Here is a 19,099-nt window from a genome sequence, read left to right on the forward strand (position 1 = left end):
TTACAAATGGGATAAAGTTCTAATGAGTGGTGTACCTTTGGTTTTATTTAACTTAAACACTGAGTATTCGGTTTTAATGAAGTTCTTTCCAATGTACTCACTGAAATCTCACAAAATACATGTTCATAAGCCAAGCGATTCTTATGGTAATTTAATCAATATTAATAGTAGTTGAATTGGATAGTAGTAGTAGTGATATAGGGAAACAGATCAACGAGGAAATATTAAGGAGATTAATGCAATAAATTCATATTACTACGCCTTACAAAACCATTGCATTGCTAGAACTGTTATATATAGCTGAATCTTTTTAATTCGAAGTCTAAGGAGACACGAAAATATGTTCGAATTACTCAAAACTATGCATTGCGTTTTGAGTCACTCTTTCTTGTGGATGATGGAGAAACACCGTGCTCGTGGGTTTTCTCGGGGTTTTCCCGTTTCCTCCTACATTCTTCATTCCAACATTTCACTCATCTCTCATCATCACCGTCTCCTTTAGCCTAACCGGCATAATCGTGGGACGTAGAACTCAAAGATTTCATTTCATTTTCTTTCTTATGGATGCCTCTCGATAACTGAAAACCAGTTTAAACTCCATTCTTCTGTATGCAATCTGCCTAACACTAAAACTAATTAAAAGAAAGCACTTTATTACTTCGAATAAAGCGAGGAACAGTAGGGTCGACAGATATTGGTTTACATTTATTTATTTATTTTAAGGATTGTGAATCATATTTCTGGACATTCGACACCTATGATCTTTTATGTCCGTCACGCATGAAGGATGGCGACTCTCGGCGATCACACTGTCCAAGGAAGTGGGGAAGGGGAAGGAAGGATGCAGTCGGGGATATATATATGCTAGGTACCATCCAAGTATTTGTCTAATGTGGATAAGGGGAATCTAGGAAAATTTCACTCAGGATGCCTCAGGATGTGGCGGACAGAGTATCCACAGGGAATCGAACCCGACACTCCGTGCACAAAGGTGCATACATAAGTCCAGTGGAGGAAGACCAGCAAACTTGAGTTATTTGTAAATCTTCGTGCAATGAGCGAACATCAAGTCAAAAGTTCCATCTTAACGTTGTGAAAAAACGTTAAGGTTTGAATTATCATATTCCTAGTACCAAGAAAGCTTTCAGCCGGTTGGCGTGTGCTTGGCTTTTCTCTTTCTCCGATTGCACTTGAAACACGTGCTTTCATACAATCTGCCTTTTGTTGTACTTGCAAGCGACGCTTTAGACACTTCACAGAGCGTCATAGCATCACTGTTCGTTCATTGGCTATTGACTTGACTTGACTTTAAAAAGCGCTTGCGTCAAACTTGAGTGGAACACTGAATGCAAGGTTGCCATAATGTAACTTCGTTACTTGAGTCCAGCTTGCGGGATGGTTGCACGTTTTCCAGTCAAGCTGGGTGCAAATTTGGTCGACTAGCAATTCAAGCTTACAGCAAGATGTTTGCATGTTGTCTCTACTACTAGGGATGCTATCAGTTCAGACACATAGCGTCAGAAAGAGAAACTTGCACGATATTAAACGCAAATATTTATATTTAGCGCATATAATGTATCCGTTCAGATATTTGAATTTTGCTTCTCGAGAATGATTTCTCTGAGATGTTACATGTCTGAACAGATAATATAAATCAATCCTTAGTGTGGATGATTTGCATGTATGTGCCATTCTCACAACCTCACAAATAATAATAGTAAATTTTAAAGTAATGAAGTAATTCGCAAAATTAGCTTTTAGCACTATATTATCAAGTGTTATTAAAAAGCTTATGGGAGCTGAACAATGCATTTGCATTACTGAAGAAATGTCTTATTGAGGGGAGCACACAATAGATGTTCAAATTCACAAATTTTTAATCCTGAAAGTGTACACTTTAACAAATAACCAGTACACCTTTTTGCTCATAGAGCTACGTTACTTGTTAGAAGATTTAATCGTAGTTTCGTTTGAGTAAAGACGTGAGTGCAATATCATTTCAGGCACGTTCTTACTTTCTACCAACGTCTTTCATGATTGCCATGAAAATAACATTGTCAACTATTCTGTTTGACATGAAGAAAAAAGGAAATGGAAATTTCTGTCCTACTACTCAAACCATTTCGACCGTTGTGAGTTACAACAATAGTAATAATACGTCTCAATTCTCATTCCAATTGCACTTCCACTAGTTCGTATGCGGTTATGCGGGAGCGGAAGAAGGCGAATCAAAAGGCCTAAGAGGCGAAGAGGGAAAAAAATAGAATAAAAAGGACAGGTTGCTCAGATAAATGCAAAAGCGCCATGAAAGGTCGTTCAAAGTGCGTGTGTGTGTGGAGACCCCATTAGGAGTCTAGGATAGCACACGGGCTTCCAAATTTCCAGGCTGAACAATACGGAGGGGATCGATAAAGATGGAGTTCCCGTGTTGGTGACTTTCTACTTCGACTTGGGACATATTCCATCTTCTCTGCTTTAAGGGTTGCTGGACTCACCGTAAGAACAGTGGTGAGCAAGAAAGGAAACCTTTTTTCTTCTGAACACAAGTAGACGACCACGTCTTTTCACTGTCCAATGCACATGTTGCTTTTTTCTCGTTCAGAGCAAACTAGAACCCCTCCTGTAGTCCACGACGTTACAATAATGATTCCTATGTCGCCTTTGAGGCCGTAACAAATAAGAATTTCTTTTTTTCCCTCCCAATTCGTACTCTGTGTCATTTGTCTCGTTGGCTTACTCAGAAACCCACCAAGTCAACGTGCCTAGCTTACCGATGTCACACACAAAATGTCCATAGTTCAAACCTCATTGTATATCTTGGCAGTTTCGCCGTTCACAAAAAATAAATAAAATACTTTGTCACTTCTTTCTCAAATTAATTCATATTATGCTACAGTTCTTATTGAAAGATATTTTTATAAAATATAAAAAAAAATGGAGTAAGCATTTTTGGACTATTTCGTCTGAAGAAAACACATTTTTAAATATTATTTGAATTAATTTATGTCAAATTGTAGAGTTAATAACGTAATATTTACTTACGAAACGTGAACAAAATTGTCAGAGTGGTTTCCTTCTTGTTGTTAGAAATGACCTCTTCCCTCCTAAAAGAAATGTTCCTATAATAAGAACTTCTTATGAAGTTTTTTTTTCTCGAAGGAATGGCTTATCCCATATTGCATGATTTTAATGAAAAAATATGTTTATAAAATATGCACATGTGGCCTGAGCCACATTGGAGAAAATTATCCTAAAGAAGCTCACCCAAAGAGCAAACTAGTCATTCTAAATTTTTTCCCCGGAGAAATAATTTATACATATTATAGGGTTAATAAGTATACATTGATCTTTGGCATGTAAACAAAATTGATAGAGCCGATTTAGAAAAAGATAAAAATCGAGAAAATATCATCGTAAAGATCTTAAGTTAAAATTCGGTTCGGATACGTTGAATATGGCTTCTAGACGTATATACACGTACAATACACCGGAAGGAACGGATGAATGGATGAACGGATGAACGGACATCCAAACATACTTTTTTTTTGGCATGTAGGTAAAAATGAAATGAAATTTTTAGATTAACGTCCCACGATTATGCTCTTTAGACTAAGCGAGATGATGATATCAGCAAGTGAATGATGATGCAAACATTGGTGGAATGATAAACTGGGAGGAAACGGAAGTACACCGAGAAAACTACAGATGCAGTGTTGTCCACCACAAACTTATTTAGCCGGAGATCGAATCAGGGACACCACTCACCGGAGGCACGCATCGGCATGTAAGTGACATAAAATTTCAAGTGAGATTGTTTTCTCGATCAGTAGACATTCTTGAGGGTACACAGTGACTCAGTGGTAGAGCACTTAGCTATGGTGCGTGAGGTCCTTGGTTCGATCCGGCCAGGTAAGTTTGTGTTGGACAATATCATATTCATGGGTTTTTTAGGAGTACTTCCGTTTTCTCTTACATTCTTATTTCGCCAATTCTTCCATCATCATTCACTCGCCTTAACTATCGTCTTCCTTAACGTAACGGGCATAATTGTGGGACGTTAAGCTGAAATATTTCATTCCTATTGTCGCTTGAAAGTAAAAAAAAAAAAAAAGTAAAGTAAGCATTTTAAATACCGTTTTCGTTGCATCATGTCAATACAATAATGATTGAAATAGGGTTTAAACATACTGTTAATATTTATCTTTTTATTTTTAGAACTCTTCTTATGTTTTACACTGTGCTTTACATATAACAAGGTATGCATTAATTTGAAATTTGGAACGAAGCTACCAACCCTTATTGATTGTTCATAGATTTTTTTTTTAGCGCATCAATTGCTTTTGCACGGCAACACGCATGTAAATAGCTGAATTTGGCATATCAGCGAAAAGCAATACATAATGGCTTGAAAAATTGTGTTCACTGAACAAAACGAAAAGGGATTCACCCTATTTCTAATACTGAAAATTCTATTTCCCATTGTTCACAATGATAATTAGCGCGCCAAATGATCCCCCAAGATTAATCTTCAACTTACAACGTCCTTCCGGCAGGACGTAATGTCGTAAAAGTTCTACAATGTTTATCTACAAATTAGAGTATTTTCCATACGTTCAGCAGGGCATAAAGTTCTCATTGTGGTAAAAAGCATGAACTCTAGGTTTAGCGCAATAAAAGAAAGAAAAAAAAAGAAAAAGAAAAAGAAAGGAAGGAAGAATCATGTTGGTACGACTGTTAGTTCAGTAATGATGATATGTTTTGTAAAGGTGATCGTGTGCACGTTTGCACTCCCTATTTTGATACACCAAACAGCAATAATGTGTGGAGTAGAGCGAATGTCGATGATAACTTGGAAACATTAAACCTACTATTATTCTGTTTATTGTATATTTTAAAATGCATACTGCTGGAAAGCTTCCGTCCTTCCGGAAGGACAAACTCACATTCTTTCCATTGAGGAGATGCGTCCTGCCGGCAGAACGGCGGCTCGAGTGCATAAGTCCTTCCAAAAGATCCTACCGGCAGGACAGGCTTGTACGTTCTATCCTTAAGTCTATGGGCATTTTGTTTTTCGGTGATTATCCCTCAATGATATGCCCAATCGAGCCATGCAACTATTATGACACACAGCGCGCGCTCTCAAATCACCACGTCAAATTTGATTAAGAACGGTTCAGGCATCTCTGAGGAATATCCGGACAAACGAACGCCTGAGTCAAGAGGAGCTTTGCTACAATAATACGCATTTTTTTCTTACAGTAGAAAGGTTGCCAGAGAGTAAGATAATATTGCTATCATGTCGAGAGTATCGCTGAATGGGGAAAAATATTTTCCAGTAAGGAGATTAGTTGTTCTACCCGAACTTTAGTCCTACTGTACACTGTAAGTTAAAACTGCGCATAGTTGAAAGCTTTAATTTGTTACAATTATATATTGTTTGTGAGCTGTAGTTTCCAAAGTTGCAATTAAATCGTCACAATGCGGTAGTTTTAAATCGTAAAATTGCCTGCACAGTGTCAGACAGGCAAGCAATTGATCAGGCAGCGACATTTATTAGCGTCAGGCAGGCAAGCAATAGCTCAAGCAGCGACATCTATTAGTGTGACAGTTTATTATTAGGATTTAGCATGAAGCACAGACTGAGACGTTTGCCGTTTATTTTTAGGATGATCTAAATCTGAATGTGATTTTCGTGGTATCGCGTGGCGTAGTCGCTAACGCTATCACCTTTAGTGCAGGGATCCCGGGTTAGAATCCCGGTGAGAACACTCTGCCGAAAGTGTAATACCTTTTCCGGGCCAGCTGTCTTAAATGAAATTTTCCCTGGATTTTCCTCATCCGCACTAGACAAATGTCGAAATGGTTCCTTGTATACAGGTCCTAGGCCAGTTCCTTCCTACTCCATTCCTTTCTTCCCTTCCTCGGGTAGTGTACTTGCCAAGGGACATTATCCCTTATACGTGACAGGCTTAACATCATAGATGCCAGAAATATCTATAAACAAATAAATGTGATCTAGAAGTCGGCAACTAAAATACCTTCTTTTCTATTAGGATATAAACGTAGCTATACTTTTGACATAACTATCAATAATTCAAGCAGAGCCGATCTCAAATAACTGTCTTTGCATGCACTTTGTTACATATCATGGATACACGGAGTGTTGAACAAAGACCGCAACATTTCTCGTTGAATACAACTATCAGATTTAAATTCACTGTCCAACATTAACCGACTTGATAACATATCTGAAAGGGTTAGGTTTAATTTGTCCATGGTTATTTTACCAAATTAGGGAATATTGCAAGGAATTCTTCTGACATCTCTAATGTTTACTGGCGTCGCGGTGATTTGAAACTTCCGTCATGCTATATTAGTGTGCGCTTTATGAAGGTTTACAAATTTGCTGTTCAATGTTTCGTGTAGTGTGAATGTTCAAGAAAATTTAATGTATAACAAAAACAAGGATATTTCTGTATAATTTTCTGGAATTTTTTGGTGATCGAAATAAATAGATAAATAAATCAGAGTATATTTTTACACTAATATTTTGGGTTCAAGTAAACATAGTTTGTAAAGAATTTAATTCATTTTGCGTAATTCAAAATCATGTCTTAAAAGGATTTGGCAAAACAATGGTCCAAGTTCTTACAAATGGAAAACTGTTCTTTGCTTGTGTGTGGGGGTATTAGCTTGTCTTTTTGATATTTTTTTTTTATCGTGTACGAAACATGAGTATATATTTTAGCGTGAGAATATTCCTGCCTTTCTAGTTTTCTTTTTTGTAAATTACTAAAATATTCATTAATATACACATAAAACAACTATCTTTGACCTTTGACTATCTAATTTCTTAATATAAAACACAAGCATTATTCATTTAATTTGTATAAGAACTTCATATGGGAGTTTTTTCCTCACGCTTTAGCACCTGTAACTTGGTATTAACGAAGTTAGGAAATTGTGTAGAAGTGGTGCATATTACCTGTGTGCGAGTTTGAGTCTATGTGAAGCAGTATTCCAAACTTGTTATCTGAACAAGGACTGCATGACGTTATGCAGTGCTTTCTCCATGGACTGAAAACAAAAGTTGTCGACTCAACTGCGGCGAACGCGGTGTGGTGCGATATTCAACATACCTGGTCCTTTAGAAGGCGTAGATGTTGCTGAAGAAAGTTTATTTGCTACTTCTGGGAAAGGACGAATAAACGAGAAGTGAAAGTTGTCTTGTTTACGAAAAGTAAAAAGTTGAAATATGGAGTTGAAAAATGTAGTATTACGGAGAAACTTGTATTTTGCCTTAGAAGGCATAATATATACATATAAAAAATGATACCCATAATACATTACTATTGTTGAATTCAGACTTTATCCGGGTAAATGTTTAAGAATTAAGAAAGAAACTCCCTGCATTAATAGGCACTATTTTCATCAGTAATATGGATATATTCAAGAAGTATTGATTTTTAAGTTTCCCGAGCAAAACGTCAAATCAATCGTTCTCTTAAAACACTAGAAATATACAGATTGATTGTTCGAAAATAAATTAGGTACATATAGAGTCAGTGCAAAATTAGATAAGCTTCTATACATTTTGTTTCTAAATAACTTTGAGAGACACATAAATATTTGCCTTCATATTTACGTTACAGATCTCATGCGTGAATAAATGATTATTGATCGCGACTTTTACGCAGATACTTAGATTCGATTTCCGATTAGACGGTATGCGATTCGGAACTCACGTTAAGTTATAGGTCCGCATTTCATGTAGCTTGTAGTGATGAAAAAGATATTTCAAAATCACCCCAAATTTTATATTTTACGTAAAAAAGATATAGTTTTCTCCATTTTAAAGCTAAAGCACTAAAACAAGAGGCCCACTTAGTTCGAAGATTTTGAGAAAATAAATTATACGTTTTGGTATTTACTTCTGTTGTCGATTATAAACCAGTAAAAAAATATGATACGTTTTACACATACTTTATAGAATCATTAAATACTGTTAGTATTCTCAATCAACTCTTTCGTGCAATATACTAATCTAGAAGCTAAATTAAAAAAAATATATCAAAAAATTGTACAGGTTTCAAAACACGATTTAATGTTTGCAGCAGAGAATATTTTTCAAGCGAAAATATTGCAATCACAATGCAAGTCAGTACTTGCTTATATTCTCAGTATCTCTATATCTTTCTGTAGCATGCTTTCTAATGAACTGACAAAGTAGTTTCCAAATTTTGTTGTTGTTTCTCAGTGCAAGATTGTTGTTTATCAAGCAGCATCCGACAGCCATTAAACAAACATTTATTGGGTTTTAGAGATGACCAGAAAACAATGTATTTTTTTTTTTTAAATCATGATCTTACAGATTTAAAATTTCTTAACAAATACATAAAATAGATATAGTATCTTCTTAATTTAATTAACATATTGCTTTTAATTCAGTACTTTAGTCTCTAAAATGTATACTGAATACTAGTAGCATGGAGAACTTAGATAATCTTCACAAAATATACTGTCCATCACTGAAAATCAGTAGCAATATGGAAATACTTTAAACTAGCTCAGAAATCCTGACAGCTACTAAAAATAGAATTCTAAACAAAGTCTTTTGAAAACACCTAATCGTAACTACAGTTGGAACTTTCAAGTTGGTGTGGAAAGACACTGTTACGAGTTACAGTAAACAAAGAGAACTTGAAGCGGTCGATAATTTCCAGTATATGGGAAGTATTTTGACCAGATACACTTACTATACTAAATAGATCAGGTCAGGAATTGTCATAGCCAAAGAAAAAATTAAAAAAGGATCACTTTTAACTAGCAAGCACAATATTGGACTTAGGAAGAAGTTGGTCATGTGCTATGCATGGAGCATTGGACTATATGGTTCAGAGACTTTGACATGACGGAAGTTAGAGATGAAATATTTAGAGAGCTTCGTAACGTGATGTTGGAGGAAAATGGAAAGGACAAAATTGACAGAGAGAGTAGTGCTGTCGAATTTTTGTGACATTTACGGTTTTCGGTTTTTGAGAAAACCGATTTTCTGAAAACCGAAAACCGCAAATGTGGTTTTCAAAACCGAAACCGCAAAAGCGGATTTCCAAACGGAAACCGTGAAAGCTCTTTTCGAAAGTGAAAGCCGCCCGAAACCGTGTTTGCGGTTTTATAAGCGAAACCATGTTTGTCCTTTTCAAAGCAGAAACAATGTTTGCTGTTTTTAATTACACCTTTTAACAATTGTGAAAGCATCCATCAATCGAGACAATTGTATTGATGTATATGTGTGTTTTAACTTTTTTTATTTGCTCCAATAATATTATGGTAATATGTGCTGCATTGTACGAAAGGGATAGTTCGATGGTTGTACAAGTCACAGCTAGTTTTGTGACATTTGCGGTTTTCAAAACGGAAACCGCAAATGCGGTTTGCGAAACCGAAATCGCAAAAGCGGTTTTCAAAGCCGACATTTCGGTTTTATGAAATCTCACTTTTTTCAAAAACCGGTTTTCGTTTTTTTCAAAACTGATTTCGACAGCACTAAGAGAGAGTAAGAAAGGAATACGTTTTAAAATGGATAGAAGAGAAGAGGACAGTTCTATCGAGCATCTTTCGTAGAAAGGCCAATTTGATTTGACACATCTTACGAAGAAATTATCTTCCTCATATGGGGAATAGGAAAAAGAACACAACTGATCAATGATTTGCAAAATATAATAAAATATTGGGAGCTAGAAAAGGAAACTGAAGATCGAAAAAAGTGGAAGAAACATTTGCAAGCCCAAACCTAAAACTGAAAAAAAAAATCACTAGTCCGAGGACCTGTCGAAAAGCAGAATAGGCCTACTTAATAATAATAATAATAATAATAATAATAATAATAATAATAATAATAATAATAATAATAATAATAATAATAATAATAATAATAATAGTTGAGCAGTGGACGAATAATGACAAAAATTGAAGTGAAACTACAAAATAAAAGATCAGACTATATATAATCTGATATATATCTTACTATAAGTAACTAATCCTATAGCCTATAGAATCTGTAGGTTCAATGCCACATTCAGAAAATATTTCCATTAAGTTTTATTCTTATCCAACTGGATCCAATTTCTATTTTGTATTCTTATTTCTGAGAGATCCACCTTAATATTTTCCTCGTATTAAGTCTTAGTAATATTATTTTTTCGATTGGATTTGTAGTTGAAATTTTGAAAGCGTTTATACTTTCTTTCGTTTTGGCTACATGAACTGCCCTCCTGAGCCTTCTAGACTTAATGGCCCTAACAGTGTTAGGTAAACGGTATAATTTAATGCTGATAATATTTTGTATATCATCATCAAAGTATCATCAGAAATATTCCTAGATTATTTGAACACAATGATTTCTGTTTTTGTGTGCCACTAAGAATTTTCATTATTTTAACTTAGACGTTGGAGTCTAGTTTACAACCGTTTTTATTTCTTTTCTGTTTTTGAACGTTTTCCTTAAATTTCCATGGTTCAACTGAGAGATTATATATTCGAATTTGCTGATTTTACATCATACAATTTTACAATTTAGCACAGCAACAGAAATCGGGTGACAAAATAATATTCCGTTGTTAATTTGATATATTTTATTATGTATTTATACAGTTCTTTTAAAGTTAGAGCTTTTTTTATTTTAAAGATCAATTGCAGCCATTTTTATGCAACCAGCGTTACTCTTCAGTACAGCGGGATTATCTAGTACATTCACAAGCTTGAACAAAATTTCAGTTTTCCCGATATACAGCGTGCATATAAGAATACTATCATTTTTTAAAGTGGTATTACATCGCTTTGGATAATCTTATTTAAATGAAACTGGTCACATTTGAAGAAAAAAACTCAAATATTTTTTTACTGTACCTCATAGACATTGAATATTGGCCCTACGAGTGGCTATGCAGACATCAAGACGATCTTCCCACTTACGCCACATACGCTCCAACATATCTGATGAAATGGACTGGATGGCAGCAGTGATACGAACTTGCACTTCTTGCAGGTTTTAAGGCAATGGAGGTACATAGACACAATCCTTTACGTAACCTCATAAGAAGAAGCCACAGACCTTCTAGTCAGGCGACATCGGCGGCCACTTGTAGAAGACATTATCATCATTTCCGGTACATCCAATCCATCTTCCTGGAAGCTGATCATTCAGATCATCCCGAACATGTAAATGCCAGTGAGAAGGCGATCCATCTTGTCGGAAAATAGTCATAACAGTACAGAAAAATATAAGCTTTCCAAGTGATCTCCAGCAAAAACAACAATTGCCTGCTAAATAACCAACAATGAACCCATATCGACTAATCACAAAGTAAATATGATTGAATTTACTTTCTCTGTGTTTCATCCCGTCGGTTATTGACATTGTTGTCCATTATTGACATGCACAAAATATTTGAAGTTTTCTTTCAAATGTGTCCAATTTCATTTAAATACGATTATCCAAAGGGACGTAATATCACTTTAAAGTATGGACACGCTGTATTTGAAAAGTATAATCAAATAAATATTTTAAAAAATATTTTCTTTAAAAATAACAAAGAAAGATAAAACAAATAGCACTAAGAGTAAAAAGGGAATATTTTTGAAAGCATGCTTTCTTTTAGATATAACAAACAAAACGAAACAAATCGTACTAAAAAGTTTAAAAAAAAAAGTCTTCAAGAAAATTGCTTTAAAAGTTTATTTCTGCATGAGTGAAAAGGGAAACATACGAAGCGTTCTTATACACAATTACTTTGTTTACATGATAATTGAAGAATTTATAAATTGAGTATATATAAAAGCACTGTATATGTTCTTTTCTTATTAGTCATGCATAAATGTTATTTTTAAGAATTATTTTGTTGAAGGAAAAATTTGTTTTTCTTAACTTTTTAGTACGGGTTATTTTATTTTGTTTGTATTTTCTTAAAACAAAGCACATGCTTTTAATTTTTTTAGTTTAATGTTCCATAGTTTCCTTCGAGGCTGAGAAAGATGTAGTGGCGATAATGAACGAAAATAATGGAATGAAGAAAGTGGAAGAAAACGGAAGAAGCACGAATCACAAAGCTTAGTTGGCGCGACTGCCAATTTTTGAAGCATAAGTGTCTATCTGACTGCCTAACTTCCATGATTTTTATTTATTAAGCAATTAGTCTTTAATAATTACATTGTATTGACCCTGGTGAATACAGTTTGAGTTCAGTGTACAATATATTTATTGAGTGATTCGTTACCGTTTGTTGCAAACGAAGTGTCTTAACAAAATTAAATCATCTTCCTAAAAGTCTAAAATAGAAGTGGTGTTTCCTTCAAGTGAAAATAATTCCGTTTTTATTTAAAATATAAAAGTTTGAAATAACATAACTCCTGAAGTCAGCCTTTCCTGTGGTGAGTGAAGCATCGACCATAATCTGCGTCCTTCTCCTGTATGCCGTTAGTGTCCTACAGTCAGTGTCGCTGGTGTAATTTATGGTTCCTATCTTTACGAGATATTTACTTCGAGTTGATGTGTGTTAAGAGAAGTAAGAAGATAATGAATAAAATAGGAAGTTACAAATTCTTTTTTTTTACCTAGGTATATATATATATATAGTTTTATGATTAAACTTAGCAAACTCTACTAAGCTTAAGTCATCTCTTCGGTTGAAGTAATAGTTTTCCATTGTTGTTGAACAGACTTGAAAAAAAAAGTACATAAGCTATTTTGAAACTTTAGACTAATCAAGTGAACAAAATAGACATTTTATTTTTACTTCAAGGAGATATATTACGTATTTTTTAATATTAGATTTTAAGGGAAAGAATGTCATTTACATTTCTAAAATCTAAAATATTCAAAATCAATGTACGAGGTGGTATCACTCGAAGCCAGTTATGTAACCCTCCAACAGATGACAGCACAGAGCTACATAGTCATAGTGAGCAATTACCTTCATACATCAGTATTCTAAGAGAAACATCGTCCTATGCACATCATGAGCTCTGAATGGTCCTATGTACATACACCAAAACCGGATCTGAAAGGCGCTAAGACCTCAATGATCCACAAGGACAATGCACTCTTGTCATGGAGCTCTCCTTATATTAAGTTTCTTGCTAGAAACAGTATGGTATTCTTTTGGATCCACCTATTTTTCCGAAAATGAAGACCAAACTGAAGGTTCACTCTTTTCATACCATTACAGAGATTCAGCGCAAATTGCAGAAGGATCTCTTGATACGATTCGAAAACACAACTCCAAGATTATATTTCAGAAGCGGTAGGAAAGTTGGGAGCGCCTTACCGCTATGCAAGACTATTTGGAAGGTAATAATGTGTAAACATAGGTGGAGTAATTAAAACAGAAAAAGTCTCTGAAGATTTCGAAATCTTCTTGTATATTAGTTAACAACAGTATAAAAACTTCTAAGTACTGTCACGTACTCCAACATATAAGTTGGAGTGAAGTAAGATACGTTTAGTTCAATGTCTTGTGGTTATTACCTGCAGACGAAAAAATGCAAGGGAATTGTGATGAAAAGGAGTGAAGAGTCGGAGAAAACGAGAGAAACTTGCGAAAACCCTCTGACACGATATTGTTCGCTACAAACTAACATTGTCTGAAATTGAACCAAGGATTCTTGGAACCCAAGGTGAATGCTCTAACACTAAAAGATATCATACCTTTACTTAGAGGGCATACAACTTATGAAAGTGTTTAGTTTTGGATTAAATCAAAGACGAACTTGAACGTTATACTTAAAATCTTTTCCAGTCTTTTTATTTATATAAGAAACTTCCAAATAAAGCTGCGTGGCCGATTTACACTGGAAATTTTAATAATCAACGTCAATAATAAACAATGGAAAAGGACGTGGAAAGAAGTAGGCCAGAATTTTTATCAATATAACTTCAACATTTGGGTATTTGAATCCGGAGCATTCAGATGGAGAAACAAATAAACGCCAATCTCTAGCCATGGACCGCATGCTGGATAATGATGGATACACTAAACAGTTCTTGGAAAAATATCAATATCGATTCACTGGTCTAAATGCACTAGTAGAAGATAATAATGTTAAAAATGAGCACCCAGATCCTATGTAAAGGGAATCCATTATATACACACTATAGGTTATACACTGTCTATGTTCGTACACTCACAGTCTATATCTGTGGACAACGTGTAAGGTGTGTCATAAGGACAAGTCAGTATGTTTTGTACCCTATTCCAGATTCAATGGAGGTCTTTACTCTTCTTTCAAGGATATGGATACAGGGGCGCAGGATATCATAATGGGAAATGACGTTTCACACATCTTGTACCTGGTAGTGCAGTTCCTCAAGGTTCGTTGCCGATATTCCAAACCTGAATAGGCACCATCCAATGAAGTATCATACATGGGCTAATAAAAGGGAAAATCTGGTAATCTTGCAGCCAGAAAAGGTGACATATGACATTCAGAATACTTTGGGAAACATGAATTGTGTGCGGGAAAGAAAACAGCGTAGTGGCAAGGGAACGACTTAGATGTTGTTCTAAATGTACCCTGCACCGGAGAATATTTCCTGTATGGACACCAAAAGAAAACGGTCATTGCCTGGAAAACACACACCATAATGCCTGGAATTAGTCCTGTATCAATGCCTATACAATGTCGAAAGTGCCATTCACTTTGTTGAGGTTACAACTGCAAACATTTTCACTAGTGTCAAGGCAGAACCGACTCTCATTACTACAAGCAATGACACATCACCCATCCCTCCAATTGCTGCATTTGCAAGACCAGTCAAAGAGGGCTGTACGGCGGAGAGACGTGAGGGGAATTTTGTCGAGACGAATTTGTTATTTTAATCTGTATCCAGCAAAGAGGTGCAGATACATTTTACCTGGAGCTCCAGGTGTGAGATTGATGTCAATCTGTGATACGGTCGCTACGTGATCCATAATGGCAGCTAGTCTGATGAGAATGTACAGATATAGATTCAAATGCTGCTGCCTTTCGACAAATATAACGTGATTATTAATCTTCCTCGAGCAAATAGCGAAAACAGTTACGGACAGCTGAAATTTTCAGTCCAACGTGTTGTGTAATTCTGCGGGACGACCACCTACCTCCCAGAGGGCGACAATAAGCTCGAACTCCGCTAACTGCATGAATTGGGATATCTGTAACAAATTTGACACAGGGTATAGCGTGGCAAGCATAATCACATATAACGTGCATTCAGATTGAAGGGCCTCAGTGGTAGAGTGTTCACCTCTGGTGCTTGGGGTCCCGGGTTCGATCCTCGCCAAGTGAACTTTGTGGTGGACAAACACCGTGTGCGTGGGTTTTCTCGGAGTTCTCCCGTTTCCTCCCACTTTCTTCATTCCACCATTTCATTCATTACTCATCATCACCGTCTCCTTTAGCCTAACCGGCATAACTGTGGGACGTAAAACTCAAAGATTTCATTCTTTTTTCATTTCAGATTAAAGGGAGAGCTTATTTTTTGTAGTCATTAAAAAAGTACCAAAATATATCTATTTGAAAATCTAACTCTTCCAACACAGGCAAAATAAATAAATAAATAAAAATAAACTTCGGTTAGTTTCCAGCACCAAATCAATGGTACTTGAATTTTTTTTTTTTTTTTTTTTTTTAAGAAAGTCTTCTTAACTGATGTTAATCATTCATCAAATACTAACTTTCAACTATACGTTAGGATAAATTTGAAATTATAAAATTTTGATAATTGTTACCTAATTTGTAAGTCTTGTCGCAGTGTTTAAAAGACCACATATCAGGTAGAAACCTTTACTATAGCCAATGGAGATAATTTTCCTTGACATACCTCACCTGAGTCCAAGATATATTAAGAGTAACAGTTAAGGGCTGTAGTTACATTTATGTTTCTGTCTGATGATCAGTCGATAACGAAGAAAGTCTGTTTATGCACTATTTAACAAAAACACATAAAGAATCAATGATTATCAATAGTTGAACTCCATTAACCAATAGCTACCAATGGTTGAAGCTAAGGACATGGGTGAAAGTTAACATAAATAAAAAAAAGACACTACTCCCAGGCAAATGTGTTTATTCATTGTAAATAACAACGCAATGATGAGACACTATTGACAAATCATTGTACTTGTTACAATGCTGTATGAGGTTCATGGTCTTCAATTTGTCGAAATTTGTTGCGTACTCTCTTCAGCATACTTTGGACGGACATGCAGTTCATAGCTTGGTCTTTATGCGACGGATGAGCAGTGGTGCATTTTGGCTTCCCACCCCCTATTATAGACGTTCGCAGGTAGCAGAAACCGAAAATGCACTATAGGGCCTGCCTGTGGGACATTTGGTGGATTTGGTGTCTCGTGGTGCGAACGGTACTGAGTGCCACGTCAGCCAGTCCGTTATTTTCCTGGCATAACGACTGGTTGCGTGGTCTGGCCAAAATGCATAATTATCACCACAACAATGTGTGTTAATGGACTGAAGCAACTTCACTAGAATCTCTTAGCGCAGTATATGTCGGCTATGATTGCTGGACCATTAACTGTGATGATGAGTGGTTGGGTGATATGGCTACCCATATCAGTACTTTCTTCTGAAACTTTCCCTTGCTTTTGTAGTGTATACTAGCAGGAGTCTCCATAATATCTGAAATTTGATATGCACCTTTTCTTGAATTTTATCGGCAAATTATTTATTTATTTATCGTCCATGATAATCATTGTGTCAGGATGCAAAATGCTGCGACGAAGTTTTCTACACTTGCCTGTTTTTATACTGGGTTACTTCTCTGTATGCTTGGGTGATTTTTGACAGTTGAAATTATCACACCCATTTTCTGCAAATTCCGAGCAATTGTTCTTCTGCAGACACGAAAATTGCCAACCAATTTCTGACCACTTTCCCCAACACAGTTTTATGAAAGTTTCTTCAGTTTTTTCTTGTCACTGTGGGTCAGTTTGCCAGGACGACCACACTTTCGCAAGTCCTCAACCAGGATACCATTCTGATAACATTTTATAATGATATATATCGTGTAACGTAAAAAGTTATCTTTCTGAAAATGCCTGACAATTTCCACCACGAGTAGTTGCCCAAGAAGGTGATATACAGGCCTTGGTAATGCAATTTTCTTTTCATTTTAGAGCCTCATACTACTCACATCTTCTTGCTCAGTACGAAATTCAGTATCTTTGGAAATTTAATGCCAAGACTGACTCGCACTGCTCAATGTGACATTGGGACATTTTTATGTTAACTTTCGCCCACGCCCTTACTTGATTGATTTCAACGGATTGAATATAGTGGAAAGGAGCAACTCATTCTCAATGCATACACGGTTTCATTTGTACAACTGAAATTTTAAGAATTTATCTCTGAACGGCCATTACTGAAATGTTTCTCTCTTATTGGACATAGTTTTTTCTTACCAATCGCACTACCCTTTCGTGAATGTATAGCTAAATAATTCCGGAAAGATCTTTTACTTTAAAGAATTTATTCTAGTGTTTACCTATCCATTAATTGAGTACATCCCTTTCATGATATTTACCAATATGATTTTACGCTGTTAAACCGTTATTATAGCTCTGAAACTGCTGCCCCAGTCCCACATAGATACCCAGTATGACAGATGTATCATAAAAGAATAAGATTATTAAGCTTTTGTTGCTAAATTATGTGTTTGACTTCAGCTGAAATAAGCTTCTAAGGACGAGAACAATTCATAGATAAAGATATGACTTTGAAATTGAAGTTTGTATTTCCATTCTTGCTGCCGGCTGGGAATTCTGGAATGTTGACTTTATTTCATTTCACGTAGAAGAAGAATGAATACCAAAAGATACATTTCCTAACCTGTTTCAACTCAAAGAGTATGGTGAATTTCTGTAGATTGATAAATTTTGCATGCAAATTTAAGCAAACAAGAAAGTTCTGTCATTTTGTACTCGTTAACGTCAGATTAAATCAGGCATCACTTTGAACATACACTAGTAAACTTAATGGTGAATTTAGGAAGTACTAGTTGGATGCAATCCTTTACACTACTTTTGCTAACAATAACTTTATATCAGGCATTTCCAAATTGATGGTCTGTAATGCCAAGTTTGCTGCTTCTATTCCAAGTAAACAACATGAACAGATAGGAAACCGGTGAGAATCTGGTGAATTGATAAAGCAATAGTGACAAGGAAACAAGAACGTTGATAGCAAAGACAGCTATTCTGTAAATATACCACTCGCAGGTCCATGGCTAGATGTACATTGACAACACTTATCTATATTTTACACACGCAACACCCACTCCCATCTTTTTGTCACTGCTCCAGGCATAAAATCCTACTTCTACGTCATACGTCGGTCACTTGGTAGATACTTTAAAAATCTACAGAATTGTGTATAGTAAGTTTGGGTACCCGTTTCACAGTCGAAGTATTCAAGGTTACATTTTCGGAAAGAGTAACTACCTTGACTTGACTTGGGCTTGGTATAGGTTTCCAGTCGATAGTGCATTACTAAAAGATTCAAAGAAATCCTCGAATTTCTCTCTGCGGAAACACGAACACAATCTTTCAGAAGTAAGATACGAGGCTGACTCAAAAAATATCTACACTTTCGCCATTACAGACCATCAAGGGTTACAGTTCTACCTTCTGCGCAAGCGTGCTTAGGGTCAGTTAGACTTCGGTCATGCATACGAAATTTGATCCCGATCGCGTCATTTACCTTCTGGATATTACAACGTAACATATCAGTTCTGCTAGCAGTTTCCACCATGGAGAGACAACAAGTAGTGATCAGATTTCTTTAGTTGAGGGGTGTGAAAGGAGCAGAAATTCATCATAGACTTTTATCACAAAATAGTTACAGTAAATACTTTATCACGTAAAAGATTTTTTTGTGTGTGTGTGTGTGTGTGAATCGAGCTGTAGCTTTAGTTTTTCCAAGTCCTATCTTACAAGGTACATTCGCGAAGTATCCTCTCGGGATTCGTGTAAAATTGATTCAAATGCAAAGTTCTTCGCGCGTAATGTATATTGTACTAATTTTAGCGGCCCATACCGGTAATTTG

General features: G+C 35.7%; 1 protein-coding gene across 1 annotated transcript in view; it reads right to left on the reverse strand.

Annotated features, from left to right (window-relative positions):
• Positions 1–19,099, reverse strand: part of LOC145688375 (ligand of Numb protein X 2-like) — a 698,396-nt gene that overhangs the window by 189,548 nt on the left and 489,749 nt on the right. The window lies entirely within an intron of this gene.

This window comes from Thermobia domestica, chromosome 6, assembly GCF_964235325.1.
Source record: "Thermobia domestica chromosome 6, izTheDome1.hap1.1, whole genome shotgun sequence".
In the NCBI taxonomy this organism is placed as follows: Eukaryota; Metazoa; Arthropoda; class Insecta; order Zygentoma; family Lepismatidae; genus Thermobia; species Thermobia domestica.